General features: G+C 41.1%; 1 protein-coding gene and 1 long non-coding RNA gene across 6 annotated transcripts in view; one reads left to right on the forward strand and one right to left on the reverse strand.

The window, feature by feature from the left end:
- Positions 1-16355, forward strand: part of PDE4D (phosphodiesterase 4D) — a 1602952-nt gene that overhangs the window by 16385 nt on the left and 1570212 nt on the right. For 3 of the 5 annotated variants that reach the window (XM_070774935.1, XM_070774936.1, XM_070774934.1), the window contains exon 1: positions 13737-13854. The exons of 1 other annotated variant lie outside the window; for it this stretch is intronic. The gene's annotated coding sequence lies outside the window, so the exon portion shown is untranslated. Of the gene's footprint in view, positions 1-13728; positions 13855-16355 lie in introns of those variants that run through there. One more of the 5 variants, XM_070774943.1, reaches the window with a different exon arrangement.
- On the reverse strand, positions 12177-13552 carry LOC109574790 (uncharacterized). Its single transcript, XR_002183134.2, has 2 exons — positions 13375-13552; positions 12177-12367 (listed from the first exon to the last, which is right to left on the reverse strand). It is a non-coding gene; the product is annotated as an uncharacterized lncRNA (long non-coding RNA).

Below are 16355 nucleotides of genomic sequence, written 5' to 3' on the forward strand. Positions count from 1 at the left end.
GTTTGCATATTTTGGAGATTAATTCTTTGTCAGTTGCTTCGTTTGCAAATATTTTCTCCTATTCTGAGGGTTGTTTTCTCATCTTGCTTATGGTTTCCTTTGCTGTGCAAAAGCTTTTAAGTTTAATTATGCCCCATTTGTTAATTTTCATTTTTCATTACTCTAGGAGGTGGTTCAGAAAAGATCCTGCTGTGATTTATGTCAGAGAGTGCTCTGTGTTTTCCTCTAATAAGAGTTTTATAGTGTCTGGCCTTACATTCAAGTCTTTAATACATTTTGAGTTTATTTTTGTGTATGGTGTTAGAGAATGTTCTAATTTCATTCTTTCACATGCAGCTGTCCTTTTTTCCCAGCATCACTTATTGAAGGGACTATCTTTTGTCCATTGTATATTCTTGCCTCCTTTGTCATAGATTAGGTGAGCATATGTACGTGGGTTTATCTCTGGGTTTTCTATTCTGATCAGTTGATCTATATTTCTGTTTTTATGCCAATACCATTTTCACTCTTGTTCACTAAGGTCTTTTATTGATAATAGTCTGGCATTCTGTACTCTAGACATTCTGTCTACATCATTAAAAAGATGCAGATGTGAGTGATACTCAGCCTCAGTAGCTCATTTCAGTAATTTCACAGAAGCTCAGGTAGGCTTGCTGTGGAAAGTACCATCGATTTCTGATCCTGTTGTAAGGTTCTGAAAACTTCCCAAGCTCAGGAGGCAGGTCTTACATTACTGTCAATAATACCGAATGTGGTAACTTATTATAAAGTAGTTCCAAGATGACATCCCAACCATATTCTAGAACTGACCAGAGGCCACAAAAGGTCCTAAAATGACCTTTATTATTGCTTTAGAGGGATAAGCTACACATTTTAAAAGATATTTCAATAAGGCGACCTACTTGCCTTTTGATGGTGGCAAGCTTCTCTACTTCAGGGTCTGTTTTGTTCAGATATAGTTGAAGGGCATATGACCCACACCAAAGTGTAAAGATCAGTATATTTTAAAGAGAAAGTCAGAATGAAAGATACGAGTGATGGCCAAAGATAAAACTCATCAAACCCTTGGAAAGTTTTCTCATATTCAAATGAAAAAAGAGATCAAATCTTTCTTCCTTTGAGAACACTAACATGGAGACAGACTTAATTGCTTTCTATGCTGTTGAAAGCACAGATCAACTATTTTCAAGATTCAGAGATCAATACCCATGTTCTGGTAATAATTTGACTTCTCACACTTGAGGTTTTGAAACCATAGAGAGCTCTTTCCTTTGGTGGATTGAAGACCTGCTAGGGTTTTGGTCCTTGCTCTGGCCTAATTACTTAATCTCTTTTGGCCTCAATTCCCTCAATTGTAAGGGGGAATAATTATATCTGTCCTTTATTTTAATGATACTTTTCGTTTCTAAATGTCTGCCATGTGTCAGGTACTGTGCTGTGCCTTTGGCATATGTTATCTTTAAATCTCTCATCAATTCTGCAAGGAAGGAATAATTATCACTCATGTTTTGCAGTTGAGAAAGCCAAGGCTTAGATTCCTCAGGAGCCTGCCTGAGGTCACACAGCTAAGAGGTGGCAAAGCCAGGATAGAAACCTTCATGTGTGTGGACAAAAGCCCCTTCCCAGTCCTCCATGAGATTTTGAATTCATTTAAAATGAACATTTGGGGATGTATTTGGAAAATAGAAAAGTTCTTTGTAGATTCATGTTCTTATTGCCATTATCATCCTGATGAATATAAACCAGTTAATGTGTATTTATTGAATTCCTTACAGGAATGATTCCCTGGTAGCTCAGATGGTAAAGAGTCTGCCTGAAATTTAGGAGACCTGGTTTGACCCTTGGGTCAGGAAGATCCCCTGGAGAAGGAAATGGCAACCACCCACTCCAGTATTCTTGTCTGGAAAATTCCATGGATGAAGGGGCCTGGCGGGTTACAGTCCATTGGTTTGTAAAAAGTCAGACACGACTGAATGACTACACTTTCACTTTGCAGGAAGTTAGTACTGAATCAGATACCATTTTGGATACTCTATGGAATCATGTACTTCCCCCAATGTAGTGTTATGTAAGGTGCATTATAATAACTAAATGTTAAAATAGTTCTGAGTGATATAGCTTTCACTCCGGGAATCAGATATTAGTTTTTTTTAAATGTTTTTTGGAGAAAAAAGAAAAGAATCAAGTATGCTAATCTAAACTGAGTGACTGTTTCAGGAAACAAAAAACAGCTGTGTGTAGTCCAATCTTCAGAGTCAACAAATAAAGGCCCCAGGAACCCTGAAAGCTGATCGGGAAAACTCCAAAGGAGATGAGAGAAATATACTGTAGGGATTAGCAAATTTCTGCTGAAAAATTCATGTGTTCACAAACGTGCTGGACCAGCATATCTTCCGCTGTCTGGTTCCTTGTTTGATTTGAGTCTTTAATGACCAATAGGGCTGTTGAAACTTAGTCAAGGAGTCTATCCTTGATTTGGGGATATCAGACTTCCTGTGCAAAAGATGGCTGGGAATCCATTCAGCTCTCCTAAAATAAGACTAAGTTTTGGAAAGAATTTTCTCTTGTGGGAAACATCCTCTTCCTAAAGAAGGCCGTCAGCATGAGATGGCTGTTTTTCCAGGGACGAACGAGGGGAACCAACTGGTCCCATAGCCAGGAATCAACCTTTAAAACAGGTTAACATTCGGGACAGACTCCTCTGTCCTGCTTCCTTGATCTTTTTGGAAGAACTGCTTAAACTCAAAATGAAAGTTCACAAAATTGTGCAGAAGAATCAGGCAAGTCTAGAAACGAGCTATTTCTTATTGTTTCTTCTGTTTCTTTATGTTTTGAATACAGATTAAAAAAAAAACAAACCCACCTTGGGAGGTCATTGTGAGGATGAAATAACATAACTCAGGTACATCTCCTGACGCAAAACAGTCATCACTATTGGATCCTAGGCCATCTCCCTAAAGATGCTCATCCAGTTGTTCTTTAAGGCTCAAGGTGAACTACTGATTCAGTTAGGTCACAGGATGTCTCAAGAGTTAAGAAAAATGCTTTCAAATTGAGGAAAGATGGTGGAGGCTGTCTTTCTAGACCTCATCAAGGATCTGTGTTGGAATATAGCCATCGTTTGGGTTTGGTAAGAGCTTCATGATGGATCCATGTAGAGAAGGAGCTATGCCACCGGACAGCTGGCTGGCTGCTTGCCTTTGATTGCCTTGGCCAAATGAATGTGGGGCCACTGACTGACCCCTGCATTTTTCTGCATGGGCGATGGGAGAGGGGAGCCCTTGTCCAGTTCTCCTGTCAGACATTTGGTCACATTTGACTCTCTGCTGGGTTAAGGCAGAAGACCACTGGGGAGGATAAGACCACTAGGTGGCCAGGCTTGGTTTTGTTCAGCACAGTCTGGATTTCGCTGAACCCAAATAGATAAAATCAACCAAACCAAGATAATCATCTAAGGGATATTTGTTAAAATGCTGGATACTACAAGAACTGTCATCAGCCTCATTTTGCTGTTTGGATTTGGTCCTATTTTTTTTTTTTTTTTTTTGAGTAGAGGAATAAGAGGGCAGCCTAATATCGTCCATGTCATCCTCTAGCTGCAGCCAGTCAGAACGCTGCCCAGTCCCTAGCAGCTAGTGGCCAGCCAGGCATCTGGTCCAGACCCTCTGGGCACAAGTTCCTGAGCCTGGGGGTGAGGTTACTTTGGTCACAATGCCTTTCAACATCATCCTGGCACTGTGGGAAGCAGAGGCAGTGTTTTCAGCTCTGGGGACTCAACTTAGCTGTGCTTTACTTGTGGCCAATGGCCCCTGGTAGGATGAGCTCTGCTCAGGGAGACAAGGGACTACTATTTGCCAGTTGATGCCAGCAAGTCATTTTATGTCTGGGGGCCTCAGGGTCCATGGAGTGAGGTTATCTCTAACTTTGATCTCATCACAAGCCATCTCTGAATCTGCCGGGGGTCTGCTTCTGCCTGGGGCACAGAAATGTGTGTATTTTTCTTTCCTCCCTTCCAGTCCCTGATTCAGCCGATGATCCGCTAAACTGTTCTTGGCCCACCCCTCTTATATTATCTAAATTTCTTTGTGCAAAAGAACAAGATTAAGTTTGAATGGATCATTGTTTCTTATAAACAACTGCTGATAAAGTCATGAGTTGACCTATTTCTGAAGCAGACAACTGAGGGGAAATTTATGGCTTTCTCTTCTTCAGAATTAACCAGTTTCTTTTCTTGAAACATGTTTTATGGGACTAGACTAATCACCCTGGCGATATGTGGCTGAAGTTCTCTTGGCTGTAGATCAAAGTCTCCGATATACCAGCACAGATAATAAGAAAACAGCACAAGGGAGGATAAAGACTTTACAATGAATTTTGGCATCAGAGTCTAATAGAATGAATTTTTGGAGTCAGGCTCTAGTAAAGCAGAAAAATTAAAGGGATAATTAATTCCTAGAAAAATTGCAAATGACCAATATATAGGAAAAGTGTCTAACTTTCTCTACTAATGAAAGACATGCAAATAAAAACACTCTATCATTTCCCTCTATCATTTTGGCAGAAATGTATATAGTTGGTTAAACCTGGTGTGCCTGTGATGCAGCTGCCTGATGCAACCTTTTGGTGGGTAGTTCAGGAAGCAACAGTTAGAACTGGACATGGAACAACAGACTGGTTCCAAATAGGAAAAAGAGTACGTCAAGGCTGTATATTGTCACCCTGCTTATTTAACTTATATGCAGAGTACATCATGAGAAACGCCGGACTGGAAGAAACACAAGCTGGAATCAAGATTGCTGGGAGAAATATCAATAATCTCAGATATGCAGATGACAACACCCTTATGGCAGAAAGTGAAGAGGAACTAAAAAGCCTCTTGATGAAAGTGAAAGAGGAGAGTGAAAAAGTTGGCTTAAAGCTCAACATTCAGAAAATGAAGATCATGGCATCTGGTCCCATCACTTCATGTGAAATAGATGGGGAAACAGTGGAAACAGTGTCAGAGTTTATTTTTTTGGGCTCCAAAATCACTGCAGATGGTGATTGCAGCCATGAAATTAAAAGACGCTTACTCCTTGGAAGGAAAGTTATGACCAACCTAGATAGCATATTCAATAGCAGAGACATTACTTTGCCAACAAAGGTCCGTCTAGTCAAGGCTATGGTTTTTCCAGTAGTCATGTATGGATGTAGAGTTGAACTGTGAAGAAAGCTGAGTGCCAAAGAATTGATGCTTTTGAACTGTGGTGTTGGAGAAGGCTCTTGAGAGTCCCTTGGACTGCAAGGACATCCAACCAGTCCATTCTGAAGGAGATCAGCCCTGGGTGTTCTTTGGAAGGACTGATGCTGAAGCTGAAATCCAATACTTTGGCCACCTCATGTGAAGAATTGACTCATTGGAAAAGACTCTGATGCTGGGAGGGATTGGGGGCAGGAGGAGAAGGGGACGACAGAGGATGAGATGGCTGGATGCCATCACCGACTTGATGGACGTGAGTCTGAGTGAACTCCAGGAGTTGGTGATGGACAGGGAGGCCTGGTGTGCTGCAATTTATGGGGTCGTAAAGAGTAGGACACGACTGAGTGACTGGACTGAACTAGGTGATATGCATGCTTGTGTGCTCAATCACATCCAACTCTTTGCAACCCCATGGACTGTAGCCCACCAGGTTCTTCTGTCGATGGAATTTCCCTGTCAAGAATACTGAAGTGGATTGCCATTTCCTTCTCCAGGGGATCTTCCTGACCCAGAGATAAAACCTTTTTTTCCTGCTTGGCAGGTGGATTCTTTACCATTGAGCCACTGGTAGAAGCCCCCACCTCTGTGTCCTTTAGGGAAGCTTATTTAACCTCTCTAACTCTTGGTAAAAATGGGAATAATAATACATATCAAACCTCTTAGAGGTTACTAAGGGAATTAGGCAATAAAACACACATTAAGCACCTGGGATAGTATAAAAATACTTTTTTTTTTTTCCCCACACAGTTTCTGTTTTACTTTAATTGTATGAGTACAGGCAGCTGTCTTCCTATGCCCATGATTCAAAGAGAAAGCTAAGAGGGCTTTGAATAGCTTCCATTGACTTAAATGCAGGAAGTACCCTACTTCCAAATATGTGGAACAGTTTTTCCTAAGGCTGCCGTGTGTCTGAGAAAGACCATATTGAGTAATTGTTTTCTGAAGGCAGGAGAGGAGAGTGGGTGACTGATGGCTGTTGGGCAGCCTAAAATAATATTTCATTCTTGTCATCCTGACACAGTTTAAGATCAAATGATTTTGGATGGTTCTCCTGTTTCCCTCTTGGTTTGGAAGAACAGAGCTTTTGTTACTTATGCTCTTAAACAACAGAGCTTTGTTCTATACTCAGGAGCATATAAACTAAACAGAAGATTTCCTTACGGGCCATCCTATTTGCTGTGAGGAGTGATTCCCAGTGGAAAGTAGACGTGGTTAGCTCCAGCCATCTGTGGAGGGCCCACATCATCACAGAGGAACTTAGCCGAAACCCAGGGGAGCACGGCAGCCAATCAGATTGGGGATTTACTTCTCCTATACTGTGCTAACATTGGTGGACTCAGCCATTTAAAAATGCCCTGCTTACTTGGGCCTTGCTTTGTCCTACAAAACAAATAATCTTGTATTGCTTTCTTTGAGGCAGAAAAATGAAAATGCCAATATTTTGAGTGTTTTTTACTTTTGGGAACTTCTGGTTCGTAGACAGTTGTTCCAGACTGCTGTGTTATCTTTTCAGAGCTGTTGATACTATGGAATGAGGGTTGTAAATAAGGCTCAAGAGTTCTCATCAAGGGCTAATAGATCACTAGAAGGACACAAATTAGGTTCTGCCTGTCCTGTATCCCTCTTCTCAGTTCTCTTTCCTTGCACCATACCAGCTCCTGGCTCGCTGCCACACTGCCACACCCATGTGCCATTTTCGCTTAACAAAGGCCAGGTCTGAGTAGAATATACGAAGTTGGGATCAATTCCAAATCAATTCCAAATGTTAATAATTACAGCTATTAAGTATGGAGCACTTTGGAACATGCCAGGTTTTGTGTTAAGTGGTTTGCATGCATTATCTTGATGCTTCTCAAGGAGTAATCCATGATGACTGACTTTACAAGCCTGGGGTTGGTTGGTGGCATGTATGCCAGTAAAAATGCAAATTCATAGGTTCCATTCTACACTTGTGAGTTGAGCATCCTGTGGTGAGGTCAGGTTATCTATTACTTTAACCAGCACCTTCAGCAATCCTGATGCACAAGAAGTTCAAGAACCTGTGTGTTATTTTTCAAAGCAAATGGGGCTCAAGTGCAATCTGCTTTCCTTCCACTGCTCTGATTTCTGTGCTTACATTTTTAGGGCAAAAAAAGTAAAAAAAAAAAATCCTGTGGACTGGGAGATGTGGGCGACTGATGCCTCTTAGTAGCTGGTGATTATGACTGTGTCCCTATAGCCAACGTGCTTTTGAGATACCAAGTATTTGTCTCTATTGTGGGAGGATTAAAAATTGAGAAGTCTTCTCTTGATGGATGGTAGCCTGTGCTCTGAATATAGAGAGGGATGCCTCAGGGACTACAGAGGCAGGACTGCGTGAATGGTTGCATGGGTCGTGCACTGCCCAACCGGATGTGGTGGCCTTGCCCCAGGAGTGAAAACCTGGCATTCTCCTTGGCCCAGGGGTAGCCCACTCCTTAGAGGAGAAGGTAACTGATGTGCTGGCGTGGGTCTCAGGGACCAGGAATCTCTGCCTGCCTTTGGTTATCACACCCCAAGAGGCCTGAAATCTTCAGGGTCGTAAATTACTTGGTTCTTGGGTTTATTTCTGCTGCTGCTGCTGCTGCTGCTAAGTTGCTTCAGTCGTGTCCGACTCTGTGCAACCCCAGAGACAGCAGCCCACCAGGCTCCCCAGTCCCTGGGATTCTCCAGGCAAGAACACTGGAGTGGGTTGCCATTTCCTTCTCCAATGAATGAAAGTGAAAAGTGAAAGTGAAGTCGCTCAGTCGTTTCCGACTCTTTGCGACCCCATGAATTGCAGCTCACCAGGCTCCTCCGTCCATGGGATTTTCCAGGCAAGAGTACTGGAGTGGGGTGCCATTGCCCAGGGACATTTAATCATAGTGGCACAGACTGGTTTAATGTGGTTTCTCTGGGCATTCATTTGGTGAGAGGGGAGGACAGGCTCTTTTGCAAGCCACTTTAGTGGAGGAAGCTGAGAGATTTAGCAAAACTATTTTTTTTTTTTCTTTTGAGGGGCGAGGCACAGGTGGAGTGGGAGAGGCACTAGAGATACACTGGACCGATGTCCCAGTTCTGAAGGTTATCCTCCAACACACTGTTTTCTGAATTCTTCAGCCCCTCCCATCCTCCTTGTCTTGGTGTATGTCCAATGCCCAGTGCCTGTCCCCTCAATCACAGGCCTGGACTGCAGCAATATTGTGGGTAGGGAGGCCTCAGCGGCATGAGTGGGCTGTGGAGTGAATGGACACATGAAGTGTCCACCTCTGGATCTGAGGCAGTGTAGTGGGGTAGGGGAGCTAATTACTCACTTTTGGAATTGAGACCCCCTTCCTTTTGTATTCCTCTCCCAGGAGCAGGATAATTAGAATAAGGAGACTTAGTTTAGCTCATTCAACTCCCTGCCAGGCCCCATACACAGCTTTCACATATGCAGTCATTTCTAGCATCCCAGGTAGGCTTCCCTGTGTTTCTTTATCAACTTGTTGAGAAAGAGCAGAGATGAGGCTGGTCATGGGACTGTTAAGTCTTAACATTTGATTTTTTGGGATCTTGAAGAAAGTACCTTGGATTTCATTTTGAAAAAAAATTTTTTTTTTCCCTAAACTGAAAATGTTCCCCAGTTTTCTCCCTGGTTATTTGTCCTGCTAATTCATATGGTAAGTGGTGCTGATTAATGAATTGACCATCAGGGAATAAGCACCCTGCATGGAGAGGAGGTGGGAGGAAGGGGTTTGCTCTCAAGGAGGGGCCTGTCCTTGGTCTTGGTGGTCGGTGCTGGGAAGGGCACACAGATGGAGAGATGCCTCCTGGGAAGCACAGCAGTGAGAGAGTATGGGGTCCCTGAGGCCCTGTGAGCAGTGAGATGTGTCTGGTGGGGGTTTGTGTGGGCGGGGAAGGAGATTAAGGGTGAGACCACTGATGAATGAGGAATGTGGGAATGAAAGAGCGCAGCAGGCCATTGTCTGTCCCTAGGGCAGCTGTTCCCTTAACAAGCAGACTCTTTTTCTCTGTACCTCCTCAGTAAGTAAGCTGAAGTTCCAGTTAATAATCTCCTAAACTGAGAAATCCCCTCTCCTGGGAGGAGAGGAGATAATTAGCTTCAGTGTTCTCTCATATCTATGCTGAGAAGTCAGCATGAATTCTAGACATGATTCCTGTCTTTGGATAATCACCAGAGCTGTTTGTGACAGGTCTCTCTTTTTTCCCCCTCCCTTCAACTCTTTTTTGATTAGGGTTCTATGACTGAAATGAATGGCTTCCATTATTTTTTTGCCTTCATGCAGGAATCTTTAAACTAGGCCGAACTTTGGACCAACTATCATATGAATCATGTCTACTACAATTACCCTTTCTGTGTAATGTCCTAGGTTAGTGCCATTGTGTGACACAATAAATGTAGAGCAGGGTTGAAAATGTCAAGTGATAACCAGACAGAAGACTGACAGGGAACAGACCCACCTCCTTGAACTCTTATCTCGGAGGCCTTAAGACAAAACCTTACATGAATATTTCCCCAAATGAGATATATGATGTTAATAGATATATTTTACCATATTTGACTGTTCAGCAATTCAACTCCATTTTTGATGTGTACATTTATTGCAGTGAACTTATAATAATTATGATACAAATGACAGTTTTCTCTTGATGAATATTTATTACGTAATAGGCTCAGTTCTAAGTTCAGTTCTTTGCCCGTTTAATCTTCACACCAGCCTCGGGAGGTAGTTACTGTGAGTGCCCCATTTTACATATGGGGAAATTGAGGCACAGATCTCTTAAGTAGCCTGCCCGAAGTCCACAGATAAGAATCAGAACTGGGATTTGAACCCAGGCAGTCTAACTCAGAGTGTATGCTGTCAGCCTCCATGCTATTAATATAATGCTTACGCATTGCTTGAAGAGGTGGTTTTGGCATCAAATATGAAGAATGCAACCCTTCAAACTTTTCTCTTGCAAAATGTAAGTAATTGTCTGTTTTGTGTATGTACTCTTGTATGACTGTTGATATATCATTACCAAGAAGAAGGGTTTTGACTATGTACGAGCACAAAAGATTGTTGATTTGGGTTAATTTTATGTGTAATAATGGTTTAGAATATTGTCACATGCATTGTTAGTACATTTCCAAACATGCATGTTCTCAGATAATTAAAAAGCAGCCCCCAAAATTTCCCCCCATGTGCCGAGAACAAGTTCGATTATGAGGTCTATGTACCCAGATGATGTGTTCTGTTATCTAAACCAAGAATATAAGCTTAATCCCTGCAGTGACCACAGATTCATAGCTCTTGTAACCATGACTTTTTATGTAAATGAAAAAAAATTTTTTTTTTTTTTGCTTTGTCAAGGTGAGCAGGACTTCTAGCTGATGTATTTCTGAGTAACTGCTTGTATTTATGTTAACACCACAGACACTGGCTCCAAGAGTTGACGTTTGAACTGTCAGCAGTTGCCCCCCACCAGCAACCTGGTCCAAGATCTAGGGTTTCTTTAGGTGGAGTCCAACCTGGTGAAAACAATGAGTCTACTTATCCATTTCACCTGGAGCACAGTTAACCTCTTGCCAACCTCCGCAGGTCTGACACACTAACTTGGTGGATCCGAATGTTTCTTAAGAGTTTTCTCATGAGCGACTCCTTTGGCCACATGAACTGCAGGGCAAGGCAGATTAGCTTGTGGGCCTAAAAACTGTTCTTGGCCCAGATCTAGGGACACCTTTCAGTCAACCAGAGCTGCTCTGATAGTTAAGATGGGCTGAAGGCTCTTGGTTCAGATTAAAGGTTTGCATTGCTGAGTACTTTGCTTTAATTGGGATCATCTAAATTCTTGTCTGTGAGATGGAGATCCAGGAAATGAATTGAGAACAGAATTTAGCTGTCTGAATGACCTTTGTGTACCATGAACCCTCTTGGTGCCAGGTGCGAGAGCCAACAGCTATTAATTGATGGTGGTAATGGATGTAGTCTCTCCAGCTAGAGCCTGCTAGCACAAGCCCTGTTGGATTGGAAATGATGCCTGCTATAAGGAGACTTTAGCACACTGCACTAACAACTTTCGGAAAAGATCAGTGTATTGGCATGTATTTTTAAGTTTCCTTCTTCACTGCATTGTTTTAAATAGGGCATTGAAATCAAATGTGAATGATATAATTGGCTTAAGTCGGATTGTACTGACACATCACTTCCTTTCTTCCAGTGTGAGGTTTTCCCAGCTATGTGACTACTCCAGGTTCTAAATATCTACCCTCACCCCCAGTTGCCAAGTAGCAGTAGCATGTCTCAGGCTATCGTGATTATTACGATGATTGGAGGGAAGGCCACGCTGGTCTTTTAGAAAGCTCTCGTCATGAATGTGTTTTTGGTTGAACATTGCTTGCTAATAGATGAACAGCTTGCAGCTGAATCAAACAAAACCTTTAGTGTTTGTAAGGGTCAGGGTGCCAGGGGTCTGTCTGCAACTGAGCTTTATGTTGACACAGAGAATGTCCAGAAGCCATGAAAGCTTCTGACTCAAAGACTTGCTAGTTGGTTGCTTGCCATTGTTTTGAGTGGGGAGATGGTTATCTTCAAAGTTGTCAAAGGTAAAATTTTCCTGTAGGAAATTTCTGGGCAACTATCATGTGAAATAATTTAAATGCCTTAGTTTAGAGTATTCTTGGTCTTGTCTATTGAAAAATGATTTGAACATTGGAATTTGAAGAGATCTTAACATAATTTTATTTGGGGAATGAGAAACAGGGAGTTCTGGGTGTTGAGGAGTCAATGACAAAATTCTGGGTGTGAAGATTCAATGCCAACGTTACCTTAAGAGCATGCTTTCCCTTTCAGACTAGATCATCCTTGTTATTGTTGAGTAAATGGAATCACAATTTTAACAACCTGGCTTCCCTCAGAAGTTTCAGTTCTCACACAGTCACCATGAGCAGCAGCACTGTCAAGTAAACAAAGGTTTAATTAAGTAAAAAATATTTAAACGTAGTGAAATAGTCCTCCCTGGTTAGTCACAAGTTGGACAATTCAAAGAACAGATCTTGGGGGGATTATGAATGGATTACTTTTTCTGTTCCCTGTGTTTCTGTTTTTCTTCTTGGTGTCAAATCTCAAGTTAAATTCAGTCAGCCATCTAGAGCAAACAAAAAGAGCATAAATGTCTTTTCTGTTCCTGTTCCTTATATTTCATCACTAAACAAAGCAAGTTTCCTTTCCTGGCTTCTTCCTTTGGGAGCATATAAAACTGACATGAGTTTATATTGTGGAGGTTCTGCTGTCACTTTGAAAGCATAATGATTGATTTTGTTATTTAAAAGTTTTTACAATGATTTTTTGGTTGCTAATGTTACACTTGCTACAAAATTTGCTGAAGAGACACATCATTTGTTGAGGATTTGGAAGGATTTGTCATTAGGTAAAGTATATCATGTATGTTAATTCCATTAAAAATTTTTTTTTCTTTAGTCATCTCTTATGACTTTAAAAATGTTTGCCACAGATGCATTAATAACTACAGTTTGAAAGTTTGGTATAACAAGTAGTTGGTATTACTAATACTTCAAAATGTGATGGGAAATAAGGAAAATATTGCAAGGAAAACAGAAACCTAGGCCATGGGGGGCTATGCCAACTGGCTCTAACATTATTTTCTGCCCCAACAATCCCACCAAGGTACATTCTGGTACATGCTATATAGCCATGCATAGCTATATAGCTATATTGTGGGCCAGTACAATAACCCATTTTCCTAATTCACTATCTGAGCACAGTTATTCCTTTTAAGACACTAAAAGCATCTAATTGTACTCATGAAACCCCTTTTCCCTCTTCCCTGCCTGAGCTGCCTTTATTCTTGTTTCTGTGGGTGGGTGAAAAGGCTGTCCATCTGAAAAGATAGCTCTCAAACCGTTCTGGAAAATGATCTCTCTTCCTCCACAAATGATCATTTTGGTTTTAAATTTATTTCAGGTACATTAAGCCTCCCTGGACTCATACTCAATAACAAATGACCCTACAATAGATGAGATTAGAAAAAGGTAAAATGAGATCAAAGTGGACCTAGTCGCCGGAGTGACTTAATGCATATTATTTCAACTCAGCATTACTCCCACTAAAAATAAAAAGAAAGATGAAAATTACCTTTGGGTTTTTGCTGCTGTGGTTGCCCTCTGTGTCCCAGGGGTACCTGGGTCCTTTAAGGTCGGCGAGGTTGATCTTGCCAAAGCATAACAGATCTTGCTCCAGGTGAAGTCGCATTTCCCAGTCCTTTGTCGTGCTTCCCTTGGGCAGTAAAGCTATGATTTTTTTCTGGCCTTGCAAGGGAAAGTGATTCCAGATAAGCTGAGTGTTATGTGGAATATCTCATCTCTGTTGTTCTAGTGCAGCCCTTTCAGCTTTCCAGAGCCAGTCAGACTTGTTATGAGGAGCTAAATGATTGGCTGGATCTGGGGCTCAGTTCCATAAATTATAGCCCAGCGTACGAGAAGCCCAAGTCCTATAGTTGCTGTAGTCCAGAGGCCTGCCAGTTCCTGCTTTAACGCATATGTAGTCGTAATTGAGTTCTAACACGGCCTTGGATGTTTCTGTCCTAAATAGCTGACATTGCATCTTCAAGACCGTGTGAGTAATCCTGACTTTTTTTTTTTTTTTTTTAAAACTCCGTAAATTAATTACATGCCCCAAGAGGGAGTGATGGTAATTAGAAAATACTGAAGTAGCAAATGATTCATTTTCAAGGTGCTGTTTTCTGTGTATCAAGTTCAATGCAATTAATCGTAAAGCTTCTAAGACCTGGCAGGATTATTCCAGCTTTTATTTTTTGCCACGAATCAGAGTCAAGCTGTATTTTGAGGGAGGCTCTTCAATGCATTTGCTAGCCGGGTTTGTGTTAAAGGGTCTGGAAAGTGAGAAAGGTCCAATACGAGCAGGTTAAAACAGATTGTTGGTGTCAAAGCCATGGCTGAGAGCCCTTGAGTCCGGCAAGTTTCAAGACTTCCCACCCACATGGTCCACAGCTGGCAGGGAGCAGTCAGGACAGGCAGTCCTTTTGGGACACAGGTACACAACACTCAGAGCACAGAAAGAGGAGAAATGTGAAATGACAGCAAAGCTTTGCTTTACTGTCATCTGAAGCTGTACCAAGGCATATTCTATGGATAACTAGAATATTTTTACATGTATAAAAATGCTCCTCAGTGGTTCTGTTTATATGGTGGGGAGCTGAATGAGAACTCCCTAGCTTGTGTGTGTGTGTGTGTGTGTGTGTGTGTTTAAAGCCTTTAAGAAGCATATTAAACACATAGAAACAACATAAACAGAAGAAAGTATGTGGATTGGAATGTGTGGTCAGAGCAGATCAAATTATCCCAGGGAAGCCGTTGTTAGGTTTGTATAATTGCTGGGGGTGACTTCTACTGGTAACCAGGTTGAAGATAAAGCCAGAGCAGATTGAGAGGAGAACCTAGAAAACATCAGCATTTTATTACCTTCTATAGCATATACTGCAGGATAGAGTTAATACTGAGTATAGACTGGTGAGGGTAAGCAGTTCATGTTTTGCTTTTAAAACATTATTGATTTCTCCTGTCATTAAAAAAAAAAAAATCAGACTTTTTTTTCTATGAAGTTAATCATTAGAAATAAATATTTTCTTCCACATAATTTTTATATCTTTCTCAATATGGCACAAAATTAGGTAATTTCTTACAATTTTGGGTTGTTTCCAGTTTGCTTTTTGTCTAAATTTTCATCTTTAGACTTAGAGATACAAATCTATATTTTTGTGCTGTACATAAGCCTCAAGCATAAATCATCTGAACAGTTTTTAAAATCACAGGTTTCTGTGGCCAGTGTAAATTTCTAATAGCTAGAATAGTTACTTGCCAATTCCTATAAATATTTTTATACCTAAGAGCAGTTTATTTTTGGTCACACCTATTTAAATGACTGACACGATTTGGTCAGTAGGAAAGAAATAATAGTTATGTGTTTGCAAAATTTTATGTTTCATTCACTTTGGAAATGCAAAATTTTGTTGTTAAAATATTTTTGCCTTCTAAAATATGACCCCTTTTAGGTCACAGCAACAAATGAGGTTTATAAAAGGAGAGAAAAATAACAGAATCTTTTTCTGTATTAGCCAAGTATATGTAAAATAGTTTTAAAACATGTAATTCTAATACATTCTTTTAGAAACATGCTCTCTGTGAAGAAAGAGTATGAGCTTCTAATTGTGATAGTGTGATAAGTTCCTTTATTTAGTTTCCATGGCTGTAGACACTAATACTAAGAGTTGACAGTCATTATTTTATGTCTTAACCGACTGTATCAGTGAAGAAAGGATTGCATCTACTGAAGGACAGTAATCTCACCCCTCCCGGTGGTTCGGGGCCCATGTAGGGTAAGAAGTGGGGAGAGTGGAAGCAGCTTTCTCTGAACTGGTTTCTGACCTTTAAGCTGGCTCCTTCTCTCAGCGTAGTGTCAGTATGGCTTTCTTGCTCTAGCTATCACATTCCCTCCCACCTCTTCATGCCTTCCTTCTTTATAGTATTAACTTGAGCTCTGATTGAGATGAATCAAATGCAAATGACCTATGCTCAGCTATCGGATATTAATCAGCTGCTCATGCAGTTCAGAAGGTGTTCAGAACACGGCTCAGGGAAATTCTGTTGGGAGTACTGACATCTTGCATTGGAGGTTCCTGTAGGACTTTCACCTCTTCAGTTCTCTGGATTCACATCTGTTTTACATGAAAGGGCAGGGCTTTAAGGAAAGAGTAGAGGAGTACCAGGTGTCCAGGGATAGGTATCTGTGAGCAAGATGTGCAGAAAGGAAACATTTTCCGAATAGCAGGAGCTGATCTCTTTTCCCTCTGTACTTTATTTCCAATTGCCATTTTTGTCTGACTGTGGAAGTTCTTTGGCAGATAAGGTTCTGTAAAACTATGTATATCTCCCATAGACAGATGGATTTGACAAAGATATATCCAACAAGGAATGTATTACATCATAAACTTGCAAAGCACTCATGAATGCAAATTGGCTTAAGTAATATTTCTTGATTGAATTACATTTTCCAGGGTTTCAGTTGGTGAATTTCACTTTTGGAAAGATTTGCTCTTC

Source organism: Bos indicus, chromosome 20, assembly GCF_029378745.1.
Source record: "Bos indicus isolate NIAB-ARS_2022 breed Sahiwal x Tharparkar chromosome 20, NIAB-ARS_B.indTharparkar_mat_pri_1.0, whole genome shotgun sequence".
NCBI classification, from domain to species: Eukaryota; Metazoa; Chordata; class Mammalia; order Artiodactyla; family Bovidae; genus Bos; species Bos indicus.